Source organism: Hippopotamus amphibius, chromosome 10 (genome assembly GCF_030028045.1).
Source record: "Hippopotamus amphibius kiboko isolate mHipAmp2 chromosome 10, mHipAmp2.hap2, whole genome shotgun sequence".
Taxonomy (NCBI): Eukaryota; Metazoa; Chordata; class Mammalia; order Artiodactyla; family Hippopotamidae; genus Hippopotamus; species Hippopotamus amphibius.
In genome coordinates, this window is record NC_080195.1 from 113,032,763 (window position 1) to 113,053,258 (window position 20,496).

The 20,496-nt window shown below is 41.5% G+C and overlaps 1 pseudogene; it reads left to right on the forward strand.

Annotated features, from left to right (window-relative positions):
• Nucleotides 1-1,015: 1,015 nt before the first annotated feature.
• On the forward strand, nt 1,016-1,721 carry LOC130830342 (eukaryotic initiation factor 4A-II-like; annotated as a pseudogene).
• Nucleotides 1,722-20,496: the final 18,775 nt, after the last annotated feature.

The following is a 20,496-nucleotide window of genomic DNA, read 5'->3' on the forward strand; positions in this document are numbered from 1 at the left end:
TGTGACTACATGAAAGTTTTTTTTTAATCTGCACAACCAAACACCATAATCAAAGTACAAGACACATGGAAAACTCTGAAAAAATTTGCAGCTCATACCACAGAGGGCTAACTTCCTGAAAATGGAAAAAACATTTATAAAGCTAACAAGTCAATGGGAAAATGAGCAAAGATAATAACAATTCTCAGAAAACAAAACAAAACCTCAACTGTCAGTTCTTCAGCAAAGTTCAGTGTCACTGCCTATAGAAAAAGGTGCAAAATGAAACTATATTGTCATACCCTTTTTCAATCTATTGGGTCGAAAAATTTTTTGCCTTTGTTTACATGCTGAATTTGAGAGGGGAAGGCAGGAATGTGGCCTTTTCGTTTACTGGGTGGTTCAGGGTAAATGGGCGGCAGAGTCTTGGTGCGCGCAACTGGGAGTTTTAAAATCACAAATAAACCTGCATTTTGAACTTGCAGTTCCACTCCTGAGAGTTTATCCTACAGTCCTGAGTGACAATATGCTATATTTTATCAATTTTTAAGATGCATCTTGGAAATTGAAATGAGTTTTATAATTGATGCTGCAGCATGTTTTCTTTGTTAATGGCACATGAAATAACAGGGTGTCTTTATTATCAAAGCATCTTAGATTAGCTGATGTCAGTTTGTAGAAGATCATTCATTATAGCAGGATTCAGGGAAAACACTGAAAGCAAAGCATGAAATGGAGACATATATATATACTCACACCTAACCATTTGCTTATGTGTGTGTATAATAGCGTTGGCTGGATTCTGGTAACCTCGTTCGCTGCCTCTAGGGGAAGGGAGCTGGGTGGCTGGAGGACGGATGTGGAGGAAAATCTCACCTCTTTTGTATTTTATAAACATTGCGCAAATGAATCATCTAAAAACTATAAAAAATGTATCATCTAAAAGCAACTGTTCTGTTTAACATATCAAACACTCCCCCTGGTGTACCAACAACAATATGTGGTGTTTGATATGTTAAACAGAAGATACCTTTCTCCAAAATGGATCAAAATGTTTGTTTTGGATGAAGCAGATGAAGTGCTGAGCCGAGGGTTTAAGGATCAAATCTGTGAGATTTTCCAAAAATTAAATACAAGTATTCAGGTGGTGTTGCTTTCTGCCATGATACCAATGGATGTGTTGGAAGTGACCAAAAAAATTCATGAGAGATCCAATTCGAATTCTGGTGAAAAAGGAAGAATTGACCCTTGAAGGAATCAAACAGTTTTATATTCATGTTGAAAGAGAGGAATGGAAGTTGGATGCACTTTGTGACTTGTATGAGACACTGACGATTACACAGGATGTTATTTTTCTCAATACAAGGCGCAAGATGGACTGGCTCACTGAGAAAATGCATGCCAGGGACTTTACAGTTCCTGCTCTGCATGGTGACATGGACCAGCAGGAAAGAGATGTTATCATGAGGGAATTCCGATCAGGGTCAAGCCGTGTTCTGATTGCTACTAACTTGTTGGCTCGTGGGATTCATGTGCAACACGTGTCATTGGTTATAAACTATGATCTACCTACCAATCGTGAAAATTATATTCACAGAATTGGCAGCGGGGGTCGATTTGGGAGGAAAGGTGTGGCTATATACTTTGTTACTGAAGAAGACAAGAGGATTCTTCATGACACTGAGACTCTCTACAAAACTACAGTGGAGGAAATGCCAATGAATGTGGCTGACCTTATTTAATTCCTGGGATGAGACTGTTTTGAATGCAATGCTCGCTGTTGCTGAACAGGTGACCACAACGTGCATTGTGCTTCTTCCTTTGGGAATATTTGAATCTTGTCTCAATGCCCATAACGGATCAGAAATACAGATTTTGATAGCAAAGCGACATTAGTCGTGAGCTCTTGCGAGGAAAGTCATTGGCTTTATCCTCTTTAGAATTAGACTGTTGGGGTTGGGTATAAAAGATGGGGTCTGTAAAATCTTTCTTTCTTAGAAATTTATTTCCTAGTTCTGTAGAAATGGTTGTATTAGATGTTCTCTATCATTTAATAATATACTTGTGGACCAAAAGATATAAGTGCTGCATAAAATCAGCCAATTATGTTAAACTAGCATATCTGCCTTTATTGTGTTTGTCATTAGCCTGAATAGAAAGGCTTTAAAATTGATTTTTTTTTAGAAAGCACTTGAATGCATTTTGTTTGGTGTTATGTTTATTCAATAAAGTGTTTAATTAGTGCTAAGTGTGAACTGGACCCTGTTGCTAAGCCCCAGCAAGCAAGCATCCTAGGTAGGGCTAAACCCCTAGTAAAATTGCCATATTGCACATGTCTTAATGACGTTTGAATGTTAAACAAGTTGTATATTCACTTTAAAAAATAATAACAATAAAAATAATACAATAAAAAAATAAAAACAAATGTTATTAAAAAACAGAAAAAAAAATCAATCATCTACGCTGTAAATCTTGCTTTGTCTTGGTTTCACAATTATGCTCCCTTTTTTTTAACTGACTAAATCTACATTAGCCACTGGGCCTGAAGAATAAGAAGAAAAGAAAATTTTTGCCACAAAATTATTCTTTATTCTGAGTCTAGATATGGCAGGAAATCCTCAATTCAGTAACTGAATGCCTTCTCTATACTCTGAGTAATGTATTTAATATCATAAAAATCTCTTTAAGACGTATGATTTGGGGCGACTAGGCTGACATTCCTTAGAAATGAGTCTAGTTCTAATAAACTTGTAAAAAATCCTCATTTACTTTTCTGATCATAAAAGCAATACCTTCCGAGGAGAAAAAGAAAAGAAAGGCTGTAGAAATTGCTGCTGTAGAAAATGGAAATACCGTTCAGCAAGGGTGGGAGTCAGGGATGTAGTCAGGTCCGGGAATGCCTGTTGTAAGCAGTTTTTAGAATTTAAACAACAGTGATTTTTACGTTGACAGGGACGTGGTGACCCAACTAATGTCACACCACAGCATCAAAACCTCTGTGTCAAAACGTTCTCCAAGTCAAACAGCCGTGTGAAACAGTCCTGTTTCCCGTGCAGGTGGCCTGCCGTGACTGGTGCCACGCGGGAGGACCAGGACTCCTGCCTGGTCTGCAGGTTCCTTGAGGCCATCTCTGTATTCTCACCGCCAAGCTGGGCTCCTGACACACGCGGGTGGTCAGCATGAAGGGGGGTGTAGGACGTGGGACGGTGGAAATCCTACCAATGAGGAGGGGGACCCACCTCAGACCCCACCTCAGACTGCAGATGGAGGAGGTCTGAGTAGATCACCTAATACCTGAGTCTTGGTCCATCGTCCATAAAGTGGCTATAACAACACTCCTCTTGCTGTGGAAACGTCAATCTGTGCGCAAGGGATCACAGTTCCGGGAACAAAATCGGTGCACCGTGTATTTTTTTTTTCACTGTAATGATTACCACTAGGAAGGAATCTGGGCAGATGGGCAGAGTAGGGGGTGTACCACCCCCAGGGGACAGTGGAGGTGGCAATGACTGTGTTCTCAGGCTGTGGTGCCCCCAGGCAGGGCTCCACCCAGCCATCCCTGCAGGAGACACACAATGTTCAGCGAGTGAAGTAAAAACCTGCATTGTTGGAGCTTCTGTCTAAAACTCAACTCAGAGGACGCACCTGTACCTAACCTGCTGAGGGCTGCTGGAGAAACCACGGGCCTGCAAGGATTGCTGCGGCTGTGAGCCCTAGGATGCAGCCCTGCGTCCTTCTCAGGCCGCGGGTCAGAGTCCCCGCTCATCCCCACAACAGCTCTTGCAAACCTTTGCCTCCCTCCCTAAGGCTGCTCCCCACCACCTACCCTGGGTTCTTAGCAGACAGCCTCACCACCTATTTCACGGAGAAATCAGAAGTTGCTTATGGAGATATGATTTACACACCATACAATTTGCCCATTTGAAATGTACAATTCAGTGGTTTTAGTATATTCACAGAATTGTGCCACCATCACCTTGATCAATCAGAATATTTTCATCACCCTGAAAAGAAACCCTGGATGCATTAAACACTCCCTCCCCATTCACCCCTTACCCCATCCCCAGACTAGGCAACTGCTAATCTCCTTTATGTATTTACATAGCTGCCCATTCTGGATGCTTCATAAAAGTGGGATCATACCATATGTGGTCTTTGTCACTGGCTTTTTTCACTCAGCAGAATGTTTTCAAGATTCATCCAATTTGTACCATGTGTTAGTACTTCTTTCCTTTTTTACGGCAGAATAATATTCCACTGTGTGAATAGACGTCATTTTATTTATCTCTTTATCAGTGATGGACATTTGCCTTGTTTTTACTTTCTGCTATTATGGGGAAGCCACTATAAACATTTGGGTGCAGATTTCCGTGTGGACGTGTGTTTTTATTTCTCTTGGGTGTGCACTAGGCATGGGATTGCTGACTCACATGGTGACTCTACGTTTAGGCACTTGAAGAACTGCCAGGATGTTTTCAAAGTGGCTGTGCCCGTTTACATTCCCACCTGCGGTGGATGAGGGTTGCAATTGTTCCACATCCTGGCTGGCTGACACCTGTTATTGTCTCTTTCGGATTCTAGCCAGCCTGGTGGGGGTGAAGCTTTCTCTCATGTGGTTTTGATTTGCAGGGCTAGTCTTCAAGTTCTTGAACCACCCCTCTCACTACTGAGTCCATACAATCATCTAAAATATATGATTATGTTTTAGGTAAAATATAAATAAAAATATAACAGTAATGTATAATACATAAAATACAATAAAAATATGATAGGAAGTTAGTAGAAAAACAAGCAAACCCTAAATACCTACATTAAGAAACTCATAAATCCACGAGGACACATTTATTTAGTGGCAGCAGTTTAAAGGGATGAGGTAAGTCTTTGGTATTGACATTGAAATGTCTGATGTCAGCCATGCAAATCATGTGCTGACAGCACCAGTCTACAGGACCCTTCCCTTCTCAGTGGAGGGGGTCCTTCTTTCCGAACCAGGTCCATCCTTGCCTTGAGTCCTGGACCCCATCTCCTCACACCTCTCGGGCACTAGCTTTCCATCATCTGTATCCCCTTCCTTATCTTTATCATTGACTGTAGAAAAACTCCCCATTCTTTGGGTGTTTCCTCCACAAACATTTGATAAGACAGAGACTCAGAGGCAAATGGCTGGAAGAGTTCCATTCCTGCTGCTCACTTAGCAGGCTGTGTGCCTTGCACTTTGTTTCATCATTGTAAAGTCCCTTCCTTCCTAAGCTGTGGCCAGGATGCTGTGAGTTGATGTTTCTGAAACACTCAGAGCAGTGTCCGGCACGTAGTAAATGGTAGTGTTTGTTCTCATAGGCATCATCTTCAACATCGTGTTCACAATTGGAATAAATAATATGTGCAAAAGATACAAAACTTAGGATAAAAAATGTTATACAGGAGGATGCAAGATTCTCTCCAACGGCTTCTTCCCAGTCTTACCCCAGAGGCAAGCACACTTACCAGCTGCTGGCATCTCCTCACAGAAAGGGATATTCTGTACTTCATGCGAGAAAATCGTTGCAGTGAAAACTGTACACACAGAGCCCAGCACAATATTCTCCCTCTTGATTTTTTTTTTCACTTCATATTTATTTTGGAGACGTCTCAATGTCGGGAACAAAGACGTACCTCACCCTTTTAAACTGCTGCCGCTAAACCAATGAGTCAGCATGGCTTTACCTGTTTCCTGAATAAGCTGTCTAGGGTTTCTTTGTTTCCTTTTTTTCCTACCAGCTTTATATTATGAAAAAAAAAGTCTTGCAAGGCCTTGCTCAGATATGAATTTATATATGTGTGAAAATATCTATAGATAAATGACTAGAAGACAAATTTCCAAGTCAAAAGAGAGCTGCACTTTTATTTTGTAATTGAGTATTATAAATGTATAATATTAACACATTATTAGAGATATTAATATATGAAATATTACAAATACATAATTATAAGTAAATATAATTTAACATAATTAACTTTTATCATAAATATTACCAAATTTGCCTTCAGAAGGTGTGCCAAGTGATAATTCCGGCCACAATACAAGAGCCTGTCTCTTTCCTCGATTTTCCCCAACAGGTGGTGATGTCTGTGGTCCATGTCAGTTTGGTTGGTGAACAACAGAATCTGGATGTAGTTTCAATTTGCATGATTCTTTTTTTTCCTATCATCTTTTTTTAATTTTTATTTTATGTTGGAGCATAGTTGACTAACAATGTTGTGTTAGTTTCAGGTGTACAGCAAAGTGATTCGTTTATACATATACATGTATCTATTCTTTTTCAAATTCTTTTCCCATTTATGTTCTTATAGAATACTGAGCAGAGTTCCCAGTGCTATACATTAGGTCCCTATTGGTTATCCATTTTAAACACAGCAGTGTGTGTATGTCAATCCCAAACTCCCAGTCTATCCCTCCCCCACCCTTCCCCCGGTAACCATACGTTTGTTTCCTAAGTTCTTTGAGTCTGTTTCTGTTTTGTAAATAAGTTCATTTGTACCATTATTTTAAGATTCTGCATATAAACAATATCATATATTTGTCCTTCTCTGCCTGACTTACTTCACTTAGTATGATAATCACCAGGTACATCTATGTTGCTGCAAATGGCATTATTTCATTATTTTTTATGGCTGAGTAATATTCCATTGTATATATGCACCACATCTGCTTTATCCATTCATCTGTCAATGGACATTTAGGTTGTTTCCATGTCCTGACTATTGTAAACAGCACTGCAGTGAACATTGGAGTGCATGTATCCCATGTTTTTCTCCAGATATATGCCCAGGAGTGGGATTGCTGGGTCATATGATAATTCTACTTTTAGTTTTTTGAGGAACCTCCAAACAGTTCTCCATAGTGGCTGCACCAATTTACATTCCCACCAACAGTGTGGGAGGGGTCCCTTTTCTCCACACCCACTCCAGCATTTATTGTTTGTAGGTTTTTTGATGATGGCCATTCTGACTGGTGTGAGGTGATTCCTCATTGCAGTTTTGATTTGCATTTCTCCGATAATTAGAGATGTTGAGCATCTTTCCATGTGCCTCCTGGCCATCTGTGTGTCTTCTTTGGAGAAATGTCTATTTAAGTCTTCTGCCCGTTTTTCAATTGGGTTGTTTGTTTTTTTGCTTTTGGGCCACATGAGGCGTTTGTAAATTTTGGAGACTAATCCCTGGTCGGTTGCATCATTTGCAAATATTTTCTCCCATACTGTGGGTTGCTTTTACATTTTGTCTGTGGTTTCCTTTGCTGTGCAAAAGCTTTTGAGTTTAATTAGGTCCCATTTGTTTATTTTTGTTTTTATTTCCATTACTCTAGGAGATGGCTCAAAAAAGACATTGCTGAGATTTATGTCAAAGAGTGTTCTTCCTATTTTTTCCTCTAAGAGTTTTATAGTATCTGGTCTTACATTTAGGTTTTTAATCCATTTTGAGTTTATTTTTGTGTTAAAGAATGAATTAAGTGAAAAGGAACATATTTCCATGTGTCTGGAAGTTAGTATTTGTATTTGTGTTGGGAGGAATGTGGAAACTATCTTTGTAAATATCCCTTACTCAATTTCTATTTTATTGTAAGCATCTTTTCCATTGCTTTGTTAGAAAAATTAACCCTTTGATCATGATAAAAATTGCAAAAATTTTTTTTGCAAGATTGCCATTTGTGTTTTGAATTTCTTCGTGAAGTTTTTCCCAATTCAGAGCGTTATGGAGTTGAATTTATCAAGTTATGCCTTGTGTAATACTTACAGAGAAATTCCTCATTTTGTATTTTCTTTTAGTGTTTTCATTGTTTCCTTTTTTATATTAATAGCTTGAGCTATTGACAATTTGTTTTCTATAATCTATTTTTTCCAAATACTGTCTAGTTATCTCCATAATGATTAATTAATAGTTAACATTTTCCTCTCTAATTTAAAATACCGTCTTTAAATTCTTATATCTAATTGTCTACATATGAGGTGCTTTTCCAATTATTTGTCTTTTCTAATGCCAGCAACATTGACTGAATTGTTGCACCTTTATTTAAAAATTCTTTTTCAGAAAGCTTATTTCTCTCTTCAGAAATTGCTATTAGGTTTTTATTTTGATTATGTTAAATGTAGATTAACTAAGGGAGAATTGACAACTCTGTAAACCTGAGTTCTGTCTCAGCACAAAGTGTGCTTTTCCATTTATCAAGCCTGTAGCATTCTTTCATAGTTTTGGAACATTTCCTCCATCATGATCTTCACCATCTCTTGGGAAGTTTATCCCCAGTTACGTCATTTTTTTTTTTTGATGTCATAAATGGCTTTTTTCTTCCACTGTAACTAACCTCTCTTTGCTGTGTATAAGACAGCAGTTTGTACCTGTATATTAACAGTTTTATTCTGACACTTTCTGGTTTCTCTTATGGCATGTAATTGCTTTTCAAATGTTTCCTCTTGGTTTTCCACTTTTTCCCATAATACAAAGTTACTTCATCCACCCCTTATTTCTTTCTCCCTTCTAATTGAATTGACCATTAGCCCCAGATTAAAACAGAATGGTAATATTCAACATTCTTTTGTTGTATTCCTGACTCTACGGGGATGCTTCCAACGTTTCCCTATGAAGCATTAGAGTGGATTTTGGATTGAAATGAATATTTTTAAAATATTTGATTGTGAATATTTTAAAACATGCAGAAAACTAAAAAGTATAGTACAATAAGCATCATAAGCCCAGTAACCGAGTAACACACTATCTTATTTGTCACACACACACACACAATCTGTATCTATATCCAGATAATTTAAAGTAAATTACAGAAGTCATGGATCTCCAAAAAAATAAAGATATTCCTCTGCGTAGACACAAATCACTATCCAACATAACAAAATTAATCATGATAATAATTATAATATGCAGCTCATTTTCAAATATGTCCAATTGATCCCAAATGGCTTTTATGGCAAGAAACAATCAGAGATCACAAGTTGCATTTGGTTGTTATATCTTAAGTCGGATATGTTTCATATTGGTGAGAAGGTAAATAGCTATTCTTTTCTCATTAATAATGTAGATGTTGAATTTATCAACTGTCTCTTCAACATCTAAGGGGAAGGTTATAAACTTTTTCTCTTTTGCTCTGTTAATGTGGTGAATTATTACTCAGAGATGTCCTAATATTGGACAGAACTCTCTTGGTATTGTTTTCTCCAATGTGATGCTTAATGTCACTAAGTGAGATTTGCCTATGGTTTTGGGGTTTTGTACTATTTTTTTACCTTTGATGACAAAGCTATGTGTGTTTCAATTTTTTATACATAGTAAGATTTTCTTGTTTATCTGTGCTCTGATATAATTTAAATAGTACTGGCGATGGTTCTACTTTCATCACGGTGATGCATCGGCCCTGCAAACCAACTCTCCCGCTGGTAACACCTGTAAACACTGGGAACAACACACATTTGGTTTTCTCTCCATGCTGTATCACTCTCATATTTCACTTCCTTCTCTCTCTTGCTATCTCTTCCCTGAGCTTTTGAAACTCTGATTTTTTGTTTATTTTACTTTACATTGCTTGATAATGATAACTGAATTAAGATTAACATTTCACAGATTTTCTGAAGAGATGCTCAGCCTCAAAGTCCATCTGTTCCATGACAACTTTCTTCTGCTGAGTGTTCTTGACCTGCCATTTTTCCTCTTTTTCTTGAAGTGCCTTTAGATAGATTCTTTGGCAGTTTATTATTGATTAGTTATCTCCAATAAAGTGAGTTCTCTTTTTAATCATTTGTTTATTGAAGTATAGTTAACTTACAATGTTGTGTTAGTTTCAGGTGTACAGAAAGTGATATATATATATAAACATATCAGTTATATATATATTCTTTTTGTATACTGTATATATTATATGTATATATGCGTGTGTATGTATATATATCCTTTTTCAAATTCTTTTCCATTATAGATTATGACAAGATATAGAATATAGCTCCCTGTGCTATACAGTAGGACCTTGTTATTTATCTACATTATATATAGCGGTGTGTATCTGTTAATCCCAAATTCCCAATTTATCCCTCCCCCTTTCCTCCTTTGGTAACAATAAGTTCATCTCCTATGTCTGTGAGTCTATTTCTGTTTTGTAAATAAATTCATTTGGATCATTTTTTTAGATTCCACATATAAGTGATGTCATATGATGTTTGTCTTTCTCTGTCTGACTTAATCCACTTCACGTGATCATCTCTAGGTCCATCTAGGTGAGTCCTTTGTAAACCACCTGCTAGAAGGACTTGTCCACTGGAGGAGGTATCCAGACATATTGCAAGCTAGGGGGAATTTTCTTTCTTATCTGGGGCTGTGACTGTAGATTAACTATTTTCACCTTTGCTTCTTCCCAGCCAGTGAAAATCAGAAGTTTCACAAAGGAAAGATATCTTTCTTCTTGCCTGCACTGGACCCCCACCAAGCAGATTACTGAATGTGCCAACTGTTGGGTTTGGAATAAGTCCTTTATCCTAGCCTGGGATAGAGTCATGATCTCAGTCCCAGCATTTGCGTGCAGAAGAAGAGCGAAGAAAGACAGAAAATAGCCTGGACTGACGCTCTCCTATGTGCCAGACACTCTTCTAGACAGTTTGTGTATATCATCACATTTAATTCTCAGAACAATTTCATGAATTAAATATTATTCCTGTTTTTCAGATGGACAACTTGGAGCAAAGAGGAATAAATTCCTTGGCCCAGATAAGAGACCCAGTATGTGATGCAGTGGGATGCTGCCGGCCCCAAAGGTCATGCTTGGCAGGATCTCCCAAGGCCTCCCAACTGAGTTTCTTCATTGCTGCCTGTCTCAACCGCTGTTATTTAGACAAAGACTCTCTTATCACAACGACAATCACAAAGAAGCTCCTGTTGCTCCGACAGGTGGCCCTTATCTCCCCGTTGCTTTTTGCCTCTCATCCCCATTTGCCAATTGCTACACTGCCTTTGGCTTAGTGGGATGGGTCTTCTGTACTGGCCCCTCTCTGTTTAAAGCACTGCTCTGCAGGTCCCCTGCACAGTTGCTAGGAAATGATGCCCAGCCTCAGTGGGGGCGATTTTTTTCAAGACTCAAGCCTGTCTTGCCCTGAGCCCCAACATGCCTCCTTGCTGGGGTGGAGACCCACAAAGAAATGAACAGATGATCTGACACCTTCTGCTGCCCAGCTGCCCACCCCTGTTCTCCCCTTACCAGGAGTCCTGACACCCCGGCACTCGTTCCCAAAATTTAATGCCTGACTTTACTGGAAACGGAGGTCCTGGGACAGGAGAGGTATGCTGGGCTTGTGATGGAAGGAAAGATGCTCAGGCCTCATGGTCAGAGGGCTGCATTTCTTCCTTTTGCTCATCTGGCAAGTAAACTTAGGCATACCGTCCCGAGTTACACGACTTGCCCATAAAGCAGGGTGGGAATATTGATCCTTCTACCTGTTGCGAGGTTCCAATGAGAACGTGATGAGAAAACATTCTGAAAATTGTAACATAATAAATGTTCTGTTATTAGCAATCGTAACACCGTTGGTATTAATAGGACAAATGGACGGCGAAGGCGAGCCTCTTGAGTTACATCAGACAGAAGCTGCTGTTCCTCAGCGTCACAGGGTGGTGGGGAAGGTGGTTTCTGCAGGCAGGTGTCTAGTGTGAATCCTGCTAACACCTCTTCCTACCTGTGTAAGCTTCAGTTTCTCTAACTGCAAATGTGTACTAGTCTATGTATTTCACTGAGGTGAGAATCAAGGGAGAAAGTCCTTCCATGATATCCATGAGAATGCATCTCAGTCAGTGTAAACTGTTACTGCTATTCTTGTTGTGTTTAGTCGAACTGAGTCAATTAATGGAATCAGAAGGAGGGCCCAGAGAGCGGCACAGGGACCCCTCTCTCCACTGTAAGTTGAAGTTCTAGCCATGCCGGTCCAGAAACACAGCCTCAATGGACGCATTCTCATGAACTAAACTGACAGCAGATCAGTTCTGTTCCAAGATGTGAAAATCTTCATCAGCAGTTGGGACTAAGACTGGTTACCATCTGGCAACGCTGTTTGGAGGATGCCTCCAGGGCAGCGCTATTCGGTAGGAAGGGAGGGTGATGAAAAGGCTCAGAAGGGAGGAAGAGAAACCGCCTTCAGCCTCCCCAAGAACACAAATGCCCTGCCCTGTGTCCTTGGCTGTCCCTTCCCACAAAACCTGGTCCGACCTTATTGCCGCAACCTTAGCCACCCGCTATGACCTCTGTCTAGCACTGCTTCCGATTTCCCACCCAGGTTTTGTTCATCTCATTCCAGCTTTTGGTCACTCATGGCCACTTGTTTGGGAAGCATTTTGCAGAAGCCGCCAAGAACAAGAAAATTTCTAGTTGTCTTGATGTTGGCTGCCCTGGCAGGGTCCCTTAGCCCCACCTCAGCTACAGCAAGAGAAAGACACCCTGGTTCTTTGACACTCCTTTCTTCTACCTCTGATTCTCACACATCTGTAATTTACTCCCTTTTTTTCCCCATGAATATTTCACAGTATAAATTGTGGCATGGAAAATGGTGTGTTTCCTCTGGTTCCAGATAAGGAAAGCTGTAAATAATTTAAAGTTCCTGCTGTGCAAAATTACCCAAACAGAAAGTGCCTTTTTTATTCTTGGCACTGAGGATGGTAAAATAAGAAATTGTGCCAATTTTCCTACAGGTGAAATTTTAGCTTCTTTATAAAGTAAGCACTTAGACTCCAAAATAAATAATGTAATGAGATTTCTTGCAAAGCATGCCAGCATTAACATAGGGCCATAGGAATAATGAGCCACGTTTATATTTCTCAAAAAAAAAAAAAAAAAAAGACTCACAAAATTACTGATTGAAATTGTGTGCCTGGGACCACTAAGTCACGCCCCAGGGCTCAAAGACTGTGCTCACTAATAGCATTTTTGTTACCACAACTGCCCAGGTAAGCACACCAAACTTACATGGAAAGATGCTATTTTGTAGCACAAAATTCTGATTTGCATATTATTGGATCTCTACGAGCCACCACATTTTGAAATAGCATTCTGACCTATTTTTCACCCCTTAATTAATGAGTCATTGTAAAATGGGGCCATGGCTTGTTTCCCCTGGCCCTCTGTGCACTGTGAGCACCTCCAGAGATGCCCTGCCATCTCTGCTAGGGCTGCAGGATCTTCCTCCTTTATCTCCATGTGGGCAGTGAGGCTGGCAAGGCTCCATTCTCACCAATCAGAAGGTCTCAGAGCAGGAGGAGAGGAGATGCCATTTTGCCCTATCTCTTCTCCCCAGGAAATATGTGCTGGGAGCATGTAATGGAAAGAGAAATGGACTCATGGTCTCCCATCCAGGTACCATTTTGTGAGAAGGGCTGCTTTGCTTGCTTGGACGCCAGACCAGTGGCTCCCATGTCATCCAAGCAGTCCCAGATCTCGTTCTTTATGAGGTGAAGGGGCTGGGTCACTGGCTTTACAAAGACAGAGAACAAGCATTAGCGAAGAGCCAGACAGACATCAAGGATTGTCATAAAAATGGTTTGCCAAGAGCTGCCGAATATCACAAAATACACATACAACTAGAGTTTGTTTCCAGTGGGAGCCGTCAATCCCTCTCACCAGAGTGCTGGCTCCATCCTTAGGCGACAACCGTCCAGTCTCTTTACTTCCCCAACTCTGGTTCTCCTGTAGGATGTCCAGTTGCTGAACAGTTCTGAGCAGGTGTTCAAAGGCCAGAGAGATGAGTCCTGACAGGTGGAAATGAGGTAGGCTGATGTTTTCTACAAAAGAAGATAAAGAAAGAAAAGAAGGAAGCCAAGAAACAAGAAAGAAAGAAAGAAAAAAAGAGAAGATGGAAGGAATGAAGGAGAAGAAGGGAAGAAAGGAAGAAAGAAAAAGAAAGAAAGAAAGAAAGAAAGAAAGAAAGAAAGAAAGAAAAAAGAAAGAAAGAAAGAGAGAGAAAAAGAAAGAAAGAGAAAGGGAGAAAGAAAGGAAGAAAGAAAGAAAGAAAGAAAGAAAGAAAGAAAGAAAGGAAGGAAGGAAGGAAGGAAGGAAGGAAGGAAGGAAGGAAGGAAGGAAGAAAGAAAGAAAGAAAGAAAGAAAGAAAGAAAGAAAGAAAGAAAGAAAAAGGGAGAAAGAAAGGAAGAAAGAAAAGAAAGAAAGAAAGAGAAAGGGAGAAAGAAAGGAAGAAAAAAAGGACACGAAGAAGGAGAAATTAAAAAGGAACAACACATAACATACGGAGATCATCTTGATGATGGGTGATGACTTAGAGGGCCAGGATAGGGAGGGTGGAAGGCAGTCATGGGAGGGAGGGGATATGGAGATGTATGTATAAATACAGCTGATTCACTTTGGTGTACAGCAGAAACTGGCACAACAGTGTAAAGCAATTATATTCCAATAAAGAGCTTAAAAAGAAAAAAGAAAAAGAGAAAGTAACAATAAACACTGCCTCCCGCAAAATTGTCTCCACAGTAGCAGTAGGAGACGTGTCATGGTTTCTTTGACTGCAGGAGATGAAACAATAAATCCTCAGCTATTTCACCTGAAAATCCCCCCTTGGCTCCATGTCCCTCACTGTGCTGAGAGGGTCTCTGGGCAGCAGCTGCCGTGCAGGCCATCTGCTTGGCCAGCTTGCCCCAACTTTGTATTTCCATCCTGATGGTGCTTTCTCGGGGAGACTGTCGTGACCCTTGAAGCAGGCTGGGTCTTCCTCTTACGTGCTCCTTACACATTGTGGTTACACACCTTCTTTCAGGTTCTTTCTTCTCCATTAAATTGTACACTCTGTGGGAGAAAAGATTTTATCTGCTTTATTCACGGTCTCATCCAGAGCCATCTGGTCAACACTCCATGACAATTACTCAATCCATGAGTTCAGGGGATCTTGCATTCACATACAGGTGACAGGGTCTGTATTCTCCTGAGACCAAGGAGGACAGTGTACCCTTTCTTAGACCCTTCCCAGGCCAGCCATACACTCAGCTGTTGCAAACATGCCTTGGCTGGACCCTGGAGATCTCAAGGGAAGCCCAATGACCAGTCCACAAGGGAGCCTCCTCGGCTGCCTGACTTGGCAACTTCTCAGCCTGAGTCCCAAATGCCGTAAGTTTAACTTGGATGGAATGGAAGAACCTGGAGGCCGTCTCACCAACAGTGACATCAGGCAGGGCCACGTCTGTGCTTCCCTTAGAGAAACACAACCATGTTCCTGTTAAATGTTTCCAGAGAACCCAGAGAATACACCCTGAAACAATGGATGTTCTCTTGTTGAAAATAAATCCCAGGAGCAGATGCATACATTTCCCTTTCAATAGCTTTTCTGCCTGTTACAGATTGGAGGCTCCCAGGAGGCAGGACTTGAGTTGTCTTAACTTGCGTAGTCAGAGGACAATTATAAGCTCAATGGATGCCTCTGGATGACAACTGAGCTTCAGGGCAAATGAAATCCACTTGGAAAAGATCTACTTATGACTTTAAAACATCCAGAATGGGTTTCTTGTCACATGACAAAATCACAGGATAGAGTGCTTGCTAGCTAATCTCTACAATTTACTGCCATCAGGAGACTTGGCATTAAGGTTGGAGTCTGAAAACCTGCTTTGTCACCAACTTCCTGAAAAATGGACTTGGACTGAATGGCCCTTCTCAACGGGGATGCTCAGCCTGGATGAGAGAATCCAAGCTCAGCTTCTGGTTTCTTATCATCAGTTCTCCCCAGTGAATACTTAAACCTCCGAAACAGAGTGTGAGTCATACATTTAATATGTTTCACCTTCAAGCTTTATTTCATAAATTATAAACACCTGCTTCCTAGTATCTGTGATTCAGCCTCCTCTATTCTAGGGATTTAGTAGCGACTTACAGCACTATTTTTTCCCCTTGGAAATAATTTAGAGTATATTTACCCCCAAAGAATGCAATTTGAAGGAATCATAGAAAGTCTTTCCCTTAATTTTAGCACTGTTTTTAGTAATCTCCAAATACAAAGAGCATGCCACAACTGTCCTTGACTGACAGGGAGAATAGAGCAGCTGACTGCGTGGGCTGTGTGTACAGCAAACACAAAGAATCCAGGAAAAGAAGATGTCCTCCACAGTCAAGGCTGCCGTGATGGGGATGCACAGCTAGTCACTCGGGCAAGCCACAACTCCCTTGAGACTAACTCCAGGGGGACTTAGAAGTGTACCCACCACCAGTCACTCTCAGGATCAAATTCCCACCCTGACATAATCCTCTGGGTGGGGATATTGACTCCACCACAATGCTTCTAAACAGTAAATATACCGTCTGCACAATGGTAGGAGGAACATGGGAATCCATAGCTCTACTAGCTAAGTAGGATTTTCTGGTCAGATTTGCAGGAAGCTTCCTAACGGGACATGACTCAGGAATGGTTTCTGGACAAGCGGCCATGCTGGTCCTCTTCTATGTGACAGGAGAGCCCACCTTACATAGGGTAGACACAGGAGGAAAGAGCAGGTGGTCAAGATCCTTAAATCATCTCTGAGTCCCAGGAATCCCTGGAAACGATTGAGTGTAGAGAAAATATTCGTGTGTTTCCGCTGTGTTGGCGCTTCCTGTATCTTTGTCTGCAAACTGCGAAGCCTGGGTTCAAAGTAAGCCTTGGGAAGTTAATTCACAACTGGAGAGAGTGAGAGAACCCTGAAGAGATTTATTAACTCTGAAAATATGCTTGCCTTTCAAGGGGGAAATGAAACCTGGGAACTTGGAAACATCTCCAGGTCATAATAGCTTGACATCATGGCTCACGTGGCCCTCAAACGGATGCGTTTACATTCTAAAAGGTTAAAATGAGAACCCAAGATCCTTTCTCTTCCATCTCCAAGGACCAAAGTTTTTTCCCTCCCTCATTTTGGGAGGGTAGGGGGAGGCAGCTGCTTCTTTCTCCTGAATATGAGGAGGAAAAATTCATTCTTCACTTAGATGCAGACTTAAAAATGTGTATGTGTAGGACATTTGGCCTGGTTCTCATCACAACACTCCAAAGGTAAGAATTGAGGTGAGGTCATTATTTGCTTTCTCAATGAATAATGGTCATCTTCTGCTACTAATCCAGAGCAACTTGTGCGCACACTTAAGATAAAGTTAACAAAAATGAATATTTAAACCTAACAGGGGAACTTCCCTGGTAGCACAGTGGTTAAGAATCTGCCTGCCAATGCAGGGGACACGGGTTCGATCCCTGCCACAACTATTGAGCCCATGTGCCGCAACTACTGAAGCCTGTGCGCCTAGAGCCTGTGCTCTGCAACAGGAGAAGCCACCACAATGAGGAGCCCGTGCACCACAATGAAGAGTAGCTCCTCCCCCATCTAGAGAAAGCCCATGTGCAGCAAGGAAGACCCAATGCAGCTAATAAATAAATAAATTTATTAAAAAAAAACTAACAGGAATTCAAAGGGAGAAAGTAACCTACTTTATTTCTCTTTGAGCTTCTCTTCTGGCCAATCAAGAGGAGGGAAAGCCTGTTTTGGGGTAAGTGGAGGGAATTCTCATTTCATCAATTTTTGTTGTCGTTGCTGTTTTCTTTGCCAAATATATGGGGTTGAATTTGAGTGTCTTAAGTCAGAGCTTCTCAACCTCAGCACTACTAACAACTGGGGCTGGATAATTCTTTGTTGTGGGGGGTGTCTTGTGCATTGATGCCAAGAGAAAGAACCCCACTCCTAAGTTGTGACAACCAAAAACTTTGTCAAATGCCCAGTAGGGGGCAAAGTCACTCCAGTTGAGAACCATTGTTTTAAATGCACAGGTGACAGGGTAGGTCTATGCATTTCATATAGTAGTCATGGGTGAGATTGGAGGAGCTGGTCTTAGGCAATTGACAAACTGGATTATTTCCTTCTAGTCTGAAGAGGTCTTTTTAGGTACTCCCGTATGTTAACCCATGTAAATGGTAACCAAACCTTTTAATCCACATTGATGAAGCTTCATCTACACAAACACCTCTGGGAAAGGTATCCCAGGCATACAGGTCCACTTGAAAGAGCACATGAGACAAATGGCTGGCATGCAGATGTTTTTCTTGAGCTCAGCATTGGATAGTGGTGAGGGCATCAGATTCCTGAAGGGAAAAGGGAGATCAATGTGATAGGAAAAGGATGCAGAAGTCAAAGACCAGTGGTGCCAAAGACTAGATTCACTTAACACAAAATTTTGCAAAGAATGAGCACCAGTGAGTATTGAGTCAGTTAGAAAACAATGCACAGCTTTCGAGAATGCCATAAAAGTCAGCCAGCTCTCGTGTGGAAAGTGAGGCCCGTTTGTGACCCCTGTTTTGGAACATCAGGGAATGGGCAGAGACGTCATCTCAGGAGAGGGCATGAGAGTACAGAAGGGCAGAAGCCTAGCCCCCTAGAAAGTGAGGTCACAACTGTCAAGAAGATGCTTAGAGAGGCGTGAATACAAAAGCACCTTTCCTGGTTCATATTTTCCTAGATTTACTTCATTTGTAGACCATAGATGTGCCTTAAATTGAGGTTATTTATCTAAATATGCCTCTCTTCCGCTGGATTCCAGAGTTTTGTGGGCAGTTTCTTGTCTTCTCCATTAATATTTCTGCTGAGGTGCCTAGCCCAGGATCTGACACAACCGGGGGATCAGAAAATAGGTGAATCCATGCCAAAAGGAAGCATTGTTAATTAAGCTTTGTCTAGTGTATCTCCACTGGTTGTAGCTGTGCTTCAAGATTAAAGATGCGTTTCAGAAGAAGGTCATCCCATCATGGGTAGCGGCTCATCCCTGCCACTGTAGGCAGTCTACAAGATGCAGAGCTGGGCACCATCACCAAGGTCTCAAGGATTCTCACCACAAAGCCATCAGAATCTCCAAGTAGAATATGGCCTGGGGAGATGTGTTAGTTTTCTATGTTGCATAACAAGTTAACAACATAGTGGCCTAAAACGATACCCATTTATCATCTCAGTTACTGTGATTCAGGATTTCCAAGCACGGCTTACCTGGGTTCTCTGCTCATGGGTCTTGCAAGGTTGTCGTGATGGTATCAGCTGGGCTGTGTTCTCATCTGGAAGCTAGACTGAGGAGGGATTCACTTCGAAGTTTGCACAGAATTCCTGATGGCTGTGGGCTGGAGGCTGTGCAAGCTCCTACAGGTGCCCACAGATCCCCACCACGTGACCCTTCTCCTAACCTGTCCACCACATGGCATATTGCTCCTCCAAGGCCTGCAGCAAGCAAGAGCCAATCCACTAGTAAAACGAAGTCTGATATAACACAATGTGATCACAGCAAAGACATTCCACCACCTCTGCCATGTTCTCTTGAGGAGCAGCAAGTCATAGATCCCGACTAAACTCAAAGGGAGGAGATTTCCCAAAGGCACGAACCGCAGAAGGCAGGGATCCCAGGAGGTGGCCTTAGGGTAGGTCCACCGCAGCAGGGAATAAAATAGAAAAGACCTGTAGCATTTCTCCCCTGCACAGCTTCCCCGCAGCTGTTCACAGGGGAGGCTGTTACCATCACTTTGCAGCAATTCTGATTATTCACCATTGAAGGAAAAGCTAAGGAGAAAAAAGTGAACTGCAGGATTGCTCTCCACTTTCCCACGCAGCAGACTGCACTGCAATAGCTCTCTCCGGGATGAGAGCATAGGATCCCATCATTCATCATTTTGACGGACAGCTTAAACAGAATGGGGTTGAGGGAGGGGAAGAAAGTCCAACCACTTCAGAAACCATGAATTAAAATGCTGCATTGTAAATTCGCAAACTTTCAGTGGCTCTTTCCTGGCAGGAAACCCAAGATCACACAGACTGCCCCCTTTCCCATCCCTGGGAGGGACCCAAAGCCCTTCACTTGACACTTATGCATGTCACACACAGAACCTTCTGCTCCAGGAATCCGGTCAGTCCTTCCCTCATCCATGCTAATTCCTTTCGGATTCTCCATGGAATTCTTTTCTGACCTCATGAGAAGGAGCTTTGTTCGGTCTCACCTGTGTGCTTCCAGGCTCTGTCTTCATCCACTGTTTGACTAAGCACAAAATGTTTCCCTCATCAGGTAAATTTAATTAAGAGGCTAGTCACTCAGCCATGCCTGGGCCAAAGGCTGAAAACAGAGGGAGAAAAAGTCCTCCCAGTCACAGCAGCAAAAGTGAATCACATTCCAAACCTCTTTGCAGAGTGAGGCTTTGTCAAGGAGGAAGTAGCCACGTTTCTCACTTCCTGGAAGCGCTAGGTTCTGAGTTAGTGCCTTTTCCTCCTAGACTTCCGCTACCTCCCCACCCCACCCCGACCTTAGTGCAGAAGTTGGAACTGCTGCTACTCCCATCCCCCACCCCCGATGACCCTCTGTCCCTCAAGGGGGCCGTAAATGAAGATGTGTGTCTGGTTTGTGGCCCACAGTGACCCTTGCATTCTACACACCACAGCAGTCATGTGTAATTTGTTTTGCCTCATTGCATATTACATGTTTACGCTTCTGTTCTTACTTTTATTCTTTTAAAAAAAACACTATCA